Here is a 9,293-nt window from a genome sequence, read left to right as displayed (position 1 = left end):
ACTAATATTTATAAAATTCATCCCGTCAATTTTTTTCCTTAATAATCCTCTATATATATATATATATATATATATATCCATTGTTATAAGTCATGTCATGTCAAGATGGAGATTCGGTGGGATGGTTAGCATTACTCATACATATATAGATATAGAACTTTAATAATGTAAGAACAATTTTTGTCTGATAAAAAAATAATTGCGCAATATTTGTAAAGTAATGTATACAATTATACCATTATAGAAATACGGACAAAAATTATTAATACGATAATGACTTAAATCATTGCCAGTAATGGAAAAGCATAATTAAAGTATTGAGTATTGTTCTAAATAATCAAAAGAAGATTAATTAAACCAAAAAAAAAAGGAAAAAAAAAAACCTTGACCTAGATTTGTGTTTCATTTGATTGAGAAAGTAGCTATGAACAAATACTACATTGTAAAAGAGACAATAGTACTAAAAAAAATAAAGTAAACTATTCATTTCAACAAACAATTGGACTAACATTTTTTAGTTCTTGCTATAGACATACTTTTATTGGTTCTTATTAGTTTGAGTAGATAGTAGAATTTTTAACGAAAAAATAAATTTTGATAGTAGAATTTTTAACGAAAAAATAAATTTTGAAAAAACTAAAATTCCATCGCTAAATTATTACCTGTTATACAATGTTTTTTTTTTTTTTAACAAAGCTGTTATACAATGTAATCATTGTATGTATTTAATTTAGGAAAAATTGTAATTTATGTCATTCTATAATATGTCACCCCTAAATTATTAGTGGTGTAAATATTTCACATCAATTTTCAAAACGATATATATATTGTCCCTCCCGTACCGTATGAGAGGGGCAAAATATGTACCAATTTGAAAATTGAGGGGCAACATTTACTTTTGGGAGGGGCAATATATGTATCGGTTTGAAAATTGAGGGAAAATATTTACATCACTAATAATTCAAGGGTGACATTGATAATTGACATATTATGGAGGGGCATAAATTAAACTTTACACGTGGTCACAAAATTGTCTTTAAGACTTTTTTTCTCTATCAAAACCAGAAAAACTTTTTATCAATTTTACGATATGTTCCAAACCTTTCATAAATATTCATATACTTTGCTATGAAAAATTATTATTTGTTGATATTCAAAGAAAATAATTGTTACGATCACCAAAAATAAAAAATAAAAAATTGTTGTGATTACAATAGGTTGCTACTGTGCAGCAACAACAACATAAGTATTTTTATAATACAATTGTATAATTTTTATTTTATAGATTTTATTTAATTAATATAATGTTATATAATTGTATGTTAATTAATTATTAATATATGTATTTGTGTTAAGTTGAATTTTTTGAGAGATTCTTATTTATTATATCTAAAAACATAATAAGTTTCAATCCAGGTTATACCCCTGGTTTATGTCCGTTTTTTTGGTTAATTTTTGTTGTACCTTATGCTATAAAATTTGTACTACATAATTTTTTGGACAAAAATCTCCCTACCGTTATAACTTATGTTATCTTTTCACTTTATAATTACCATGCACATGCACACACAATAATTTTTCTTACATTCTTCAATGGTAAGTTTGAATTCATTTAGATTTTAATTAAATATTACCATAGTTATATTTAGTAATTTATCATTTCTATAATTCTTACTTCAATAATATTAATATGCATTCTACAATTTTATATATATATATATATATATATATATATATATATATATAGGTACACACTATTATTTTTAAAAAAATATCAATATTACAAATGAGCAACAATATAATGTATTTGCAGTTAAATTGAGACAGGATTTTTAGATATCAATTTGTGAAAGTTGTTGAATTGAGATATTTGAAATCAAGTATTATGTATATCCATATATGAATATGAATTTATAAGGGATATATCACTAATTAGAAGAAGATATTTTATACTCCATGTCTCATTTTACTTGTTTTATTTACTATTTATGGGTAAAATCAACTCTTTTATTTGCTTATTTTGTTTACTATTTTTAAATTATTTTAAAATTTCATTATTTGTGTTTAATAGTACTTTTAATGTACTTTCTAAATATATAAATTATATATATAGTTATATACTAATACCAAATTCAACATTATGAAAAACTGAATTAAAAATAACACAACGTTGAGTACCCTTAAGATTAAAGTGGAATATATTCATCACAATGAATTAGAATTTCTTGTGTTAATTTCAAATACATACACAACAAAAATTTTACTCAAATATCTATGAAATTTTGACAACTAAAAAAAACGCATTATATTTATTTTAAAATGATTTACCAATTGGGTTTAAATATTGGGCACAAGTCTTCGCGCAAAGCGCGTAGAAAAAAACTGGTATTAATTATAAATGGGAGAAGTTCATCAAGAAAAGAGTAAATTTAAAAATAAGGTTAATGGAAATTATGCAATATGGGCACCTGAAAAGAATAATGAGTTATTATAACAAGCTAAGGTAAAATCGATGTCAATCAAAGATAATTGTACTAACAAGAGGAATATTTTAATTCGTACTTTTTCATTCTAGACATTTTGATGATTATATTACTTCGAGTTAGTTGTTTCATTAGTTCAACAAATATTTTTATTGGTTATATTTAGTGAAAATTGATTATATTTTCTTTAGCAATAATATGCTCTATTCTTGTGACAATCAATATTTTTTTTACAATGCATTAATTTATTTATTATTTATAAAAATATATTTTTGTAAGGAAATTATAAATAATGTATTAATAGAAGTTATGGAATTTTTGTAAGGGTGTTTTCAATTTAGAGTTTGAATGACTTTTGTAGACTTTAATTTTTAATATGAAAAAGTTTTTAAAAGTCTATAAATATTTGTCCTACGGATATTTATAAACTCTTACAAAGTTGATAAAAGTTGAAGGGGGTGTATTCAATCAAGACTTTCGAAAACTTTTAAAGTGATGGATTTTAGGCTGTGTTTGGCAAACCTAGCTTAAAAGGTAACTGAAAGCTGAAAAGTAGCTGAAAACTAAAAAGCTATAAGCTCGAAGCTGAAATCTGAAGAGCTGTTAAGCTAGCTGTTATGCTTAAAAGTGTTTGGTAAAATTAGCTTTTTGATAAGCTGATAAATGTAAAAAGACTAAAAATGATATCTTCATACAATTTAAATTTTAATAGGTTTATTTATATATTAAAATATAAAATAGTGAAATCAATATATTTTAATAAAATATAAAGTAATTACATATATTTGAAAACATATAAAGTAAAATAAAATGTTCATAATCCATAAGATTAGTTTATACAAAAATCAATGTTAAAAAACAAATGTCAAATTGAAATTACAACCAAACATATTGAAGAGAAAAAGTCAAAAAGGTTTAGCTAAAAAGATTTTAATTGGGAAGGGTAATTGATGTCATTTCTTTAAAATAATAAGGTTAAAGATGGAAAAAAAGTTATGAAGCTACTAGCTTATTTTGAAACGCTACCTTAGGTAGGGTTCAAAAATAAGCTCTTATTTTAAGCTACTAGCTTATTTTAGGAACATTACCAAACAGAGCTTATAGCTTATTAGTGGCTTAAAATAAGCTATAAGCTCCTAAATAAGCTCTGCCAAACAGACACTTAATTGACTTTTATAGAGTTTTTGTAGACTTTTCTAGAATCTTTTAAACTTTTATCAACTTTGTAAGAATCTATAAATATCTTTAGGACAAACATTTATAGACTTTTAAAAAAATTTCATATTAAAAAGTCTACAAAAGTCATTAAAACTCTAAATTGAATACACCCTCACAAACATTCTATAACTTCTATTAATATATTATTTATGATTTTCTTACAAAAAATATTTTTTTTTATAAATCATAAATAAAATAATGCATTGTAAAAAAATAAAAAAAAAATATTCATTGTAAAAAAAATAGAGTATATTATACATAAAGAAAATATAATCAATTTTCACTAAATATAACCAATAAAAATATTTCTTGAACTAATGAAACAACTAATGTTGAGTAATATAATTATCAAAATGTCTAGAATGAAAAAATCCGAATTAAAATATTCATCTTGTTAGTGTCTGTCTGTACTGTAGGTTTTTATGAGTAAGATGAGACTAGAAAAGAAAAAAAAAAGTTAATAAATGATTAAAAAAGGAAAAATGACACTTTTTCCCCCTATGTTATGTGCATATAGCACTTTCCCTCCAGTGTTATTAAAGTGGCACTTTTCCCCCCTGAAATGTTAAATTGTCATTGTTACCCTTAAAAATAATTATTTCATTTATTTTTCTTCTTCAACAAATTATTATTTATATGTATGGATGATCACGATTCGGTTCGAACCTAACCAAACACTGTAGCATTCATATCGAAATAGTATGGACGGTTCTAGTTACGATTCAAAACCAAAAATTTAAAATTAAATAATTGTTGAACCGTGAACCAGAACTTAACCATAGTCATATATAGTGAAAATAATCAAACACTTATTTTGATAAATCGGTACGGTTCAGTTCCAATTTCGATTTTAAACCGTCAATCAAAACTTAAGTATTTATTTACTACGTATTTATTTTTATAATTTTATTTCTTATTTAAAAATAGTCTAAATTTAAGAATTATTTTATTTTATTTTTTCAGTTCTGAATCGTAGCTGTAACCGTCTATACTATTTAAGTTCAATTGGTACAGTGTTCGATTAGGTTCGTATCGAACCGTGATCTTCCATACATATTAGTAACAATTGATTGGAGAATAAAAATAAATAAAATAGTTATTTTAAGGACAAAAATGTCAATTTAACATTACAAGGGAGAAAACTATCACTTTTAAAATAACTGAGGGGGGAAAACTGCCACTTTAATAACACATGGGGAAAAGTGCTATAAGCATATAACATAGGGGGAAAAAGTGCCATTTTCCCTTAAAAAAATTTAAGCAGCATGTATGTTAATTAAACGGTATAAGAATCTCACTTTGAAATAATTTTCCCACACCTCATCGCTAGCTGTAAACCTCTTTGTGATTGGATCCCAACCAAATCCCGAATTATAACGCATAAGCTCAGTAAAATTGTTAAAACGATTCTTGAACCATTTCAATCTGCTTTGATATTGTGCATACGATCTTTGACACCCAAGCTTTTCATTCAAAGTAGGAAGTATCATCTTCTCCACAGTTAAGTTGTTTAAACCTCAACTACTATCACACCATCCGTTTTTTATTGCATTAACCATGAGTTGTAACAACTCGTTACTCTCCTCATGTGCCCATAATGCATAATTTTCATTAACTTTATTTTTACCTTTACTCTTTTCTTGATGAGTATCTCCTATTTATAGTTACTATAAAATAAATAAGTACCTCTCAAATAATTCGACTTAATACAAATATATATATATATATATATATATATATATATATATATATATATATATATATATATATATATATATATATATATATATATATATATATATATATATATATNATATATATATATATATATATATATAGGATCGCGTTCAGGTGTGTACGGGCCGCCCAGGAGAGAACTGCCGACGAATCGCAGCGCGCCACGTGTCCGGAATGTAGTTACACCTAACGTTATAACTAGGTGCACGTAATGTTATAACTAGGTGCACCTAGGTGCATAAATGTTAACAAGGTAAATTACTTGCACTTGTAAGTGAAAATAGGTGCACACGTGCAAGTAAAATGTATTACAAGTGCAAGTAAATTGTACAATGACCATCAATACTAAGTGCACCTAATGTTATAACTAAGTGCACCTAATGTTATAACTAGGTGCACATAGGTTGCACCCAGGTGCATGAATGTTAACAAAGTAAATTACTTGCATAAGTGCAAGTAAAATGTATTGCATATGCAAGAAAATGTATTACAGGTGTAAGTGAATTATACACTGAGCATCAATACTAAGTGCACCTAATGTTATAACTAGGTGCACCTAATGTTATAACTAGGTGCACCTAGGTTGCACCAGGTGCATGAATATTAACACGGTAAATTACTTGCATTTGTAAGTAAAAATATTTGCAAAAATAGGTGCATGAATATTAACAAGGTAAATTATTTGCACTTGTAAGTGAAAATAGGTGCGATATGATATATATATATCATACAATTATATAAAATTATAAACATATTAATTAAATAAAATTTAAAATTATAAATTAGAACAATTTGCTGCAACCAGTAGCAACTTGATGCTGGTTGCAGTAAATATTTTTGCTGCGAACAGCAGCAGCTTGCTGGTGTTCGCATAAATCTACTGCGAACAACTGTACGCAGCAGATTCTTGCTGCAATCGCAGCAATTTTTTTTTTTTGCGATTGCAGCAAAAAATTTGCTTGAATATAAATAAAAACTATTAAAGTAAAATAATGAGTATTTACGAAAGATTTGAAACGTACCATAAAATTGATGAAAAATTCGCCTAGTTTAGATAGAGGAAACAAAGTCTGTAGAGAATGTTGAAAAGTTTGGGGTTGGGGGGTTGGATTTCATCTATTTATATTAATGAAAAAAAATTCTACAGAAATTCTATTCTGACAGAGTCTATGAAAGTGAGTAACTTTTTGAATACCAGTAGACTTTTAAAAACTCTATAAAAGTCTGAATCGAATACCAGCATACTTTTAAAGAGTTTTGAAAATTCTGGATTGAATACAGGTAGACTTTTAAAGAGTCTTTAAAAGTCTAAATTGAATACCACCAAACTTTTAAAGTTGATAAAAGTATTTAAAAGTCTATGGAAGTCGTGACTGAATACACCCTCCTAAAAGATTTTAGAAAAATCTATAAAACCTCTATTGAATTTAATTAAAATATATATCATTTTAAAAGTCTTTGAAAGTGTTTAAAAATCTTGATTGACTGTTACGTATTGAAATTTAATACGCAACGAAAGAAACCTTTTGAGCAGGCTTCTGGCTCCTAACCGTATTCGAGTCACGACAAACTCCAATTTCACACTTCGAGCGTGTGAGGACTCCAAGAAGAAGAATTAAAAGACTAGAATAACAATATATTTCTCTGGTTGTTCATCTTCATATACAATGGATCTATTTATACTAATTTACTAATACATGTAATAATTAACCTACCAAAACTATACTAACTATACAAGGTAATGATATATCACAATATACATAATTTCCTATGCTAATTGAGGTACAATATTAACTCTCCCACTAATTAAGTTGTACCATCCTAATTATCCTACTAATTCTAAAAACATAATTAATTCTTCCTAATTAAGCTATATAATTACATTTAAGGGCGTATCACTCTCCACCCCTTCAAAAAACACCTTGTCCTCAAGGTGTAGGTATGGAAATGAGCATATCCATGCCTTGATGACATTGCTTGATTGATTTGCCAAACGTGGACATCATAGACAACATGTTCACTGGATTGCCCTGTAACGAAATTCCTTGTTGGTGTCATGATTTGGACAAATTTGGGTGCCATTTCTATTGTAAAGTGGATGGGACTTTCCTCCAAAGACAATACTGATGTGAAAATTGATTCTTGAAACAATTGGGGAGACTTGATATACCCGATTGTAGTCGCTGCTTTAGCTTGAATTGGTGCTTCAATTTGAGTTGAATCCATGCAGATCGTCATGTGATCCTCCAAAGTATTTGATGCATGATCTACCTCCTCATTAGTAAATATTTTAATTTCTTCACCAACAATTGCACTAGAACTCATGTCGACCACATTATCACCAAACTCTTTTTGTATCATTACTTCCGCATCAATTTCCACATGAAGAGCGGAAGTTTGATTATCTATTTCCCCACATGTAGCCATTATTAATTCTGCATCAGGGAATTCTATATTCATAGTGCAATACCCATCATAAATGTTTTGGCCATGGAATGTTTGTTTGGCTATGACCGAATTCACAATGGAATCAAACCATACCAAAGCTTGGAAGGTGTGACCCTCATCCTTTAAAATATGAATATATTGTACGGGTCCTTTTGTGGAAAAAATCTAATACAATACAAAATCATCAATTGGGTACCATACTTGGTGTACAGAAACCAATAAGCACCGATGAGTAATGTTTTCCATATTTTTTTTTCTTTTTGCTTTTTGAAAAATTTTCACTTTTTTTTTGGACTTCCTTTTCTGATTTTTTTTGTCTCTTTTTTTTTTGTCTTTTTTTTCTCGCTTTCTTTTTTATTTATTTTTTAAAAGTTTTTTTAAAAGAACTATACCTAAGGTAGTAAGCAAGCTAGATTACAGAGGTAGTGAAAAAAAAGAAAAAAAATGCAAGACTGCAATAGATAAATCTATGACGAAAATCACAGAACTTTGATTGTTGTGGATGATTTCTTACCGCGAAGAAGAGGCTATAATTATGTGTGATTGATGTTGATGATAGGATGCGACTTCTTTTGCTCCTTCTCCAATTGTGACGATGACAATGCATATGGCGTCCAAGACAATTAGAGAAGTTGGTGACTAAGTGCAATGGTGGAGGTTATTATTGATTCTCCGGTTGAAGTAGTCTACTTGGAGAGTGGACATTGATGATGCAAGTGGATGCAGGGATGAACACACTTTGTGTATGCAAAAAATAATAGAAAAAAAATAGGTTCGATGTAATGAAAGCACCAATGTTACGTATTGAAATTTAATACGCAACGAAAGAAACCTTTTGAGCAGGCTTCTGGCTCCTAACCGTATTCGAGTCACGGTAAACTCCAATTTCACACTTCGAGCGTGTGAGGACTCCAAGAAGAAAATTAAAAGACTAGAATAACAATATATTTCTCTGGTTGTTCATCTTCATATACAATGGATCTATTTATACTAATTTACTAATACATGTAATAATTAACCTACCAAAACTATACTAACTATACAAGGTAATGATATATCACAATATACATAATTTCCTATGCTAATTGAGGCACAATATTAACTCTCCCACTAATTAAGTTGTACCATCCTAATTATCCTACTAATTCTAAAAACATAATTAATTCTTCCTAATTAAGCGTACATTTAAGGGGGTATCATTGACCTTAGTAATTAAGCCAATAATCATCATCTCAAACTTTTGTTATGTGGAGTTAAATGTACGTGTAATTTTGCATCTCTCTCCTAGTGAATGACTACGAACGAGGCATCATAAAAAATAAATTTATATACAAAGGCATTGTGGTCAAGCGACATAGCTGTGGTCCTCTCAGGTGAGAGGCCACATGTTTGATCCCAGTGGGAGTG

The sequence above is a fragment of the Ipomoea triloba genome, chromosome 2 (genome assembly GCF_003576645.1).
Source record: "Ipomoea triloba cultivar NCNSP0323 chromosome 2, ASM357664v1".
In the NCBI taxonomy this organism is placed as follows: domain Eukaryota; kingdom Viridiplantae; phylum Streptophyta; class Magnoliopsida; order Solanales; family Convolvulaceae; genus Ipomoea; species Ipomoea triloba.
The sequence above is the reverse complement of the archived record's forward strand: the minus strand, read 5'-3'. Positions refer to the sequence as shown.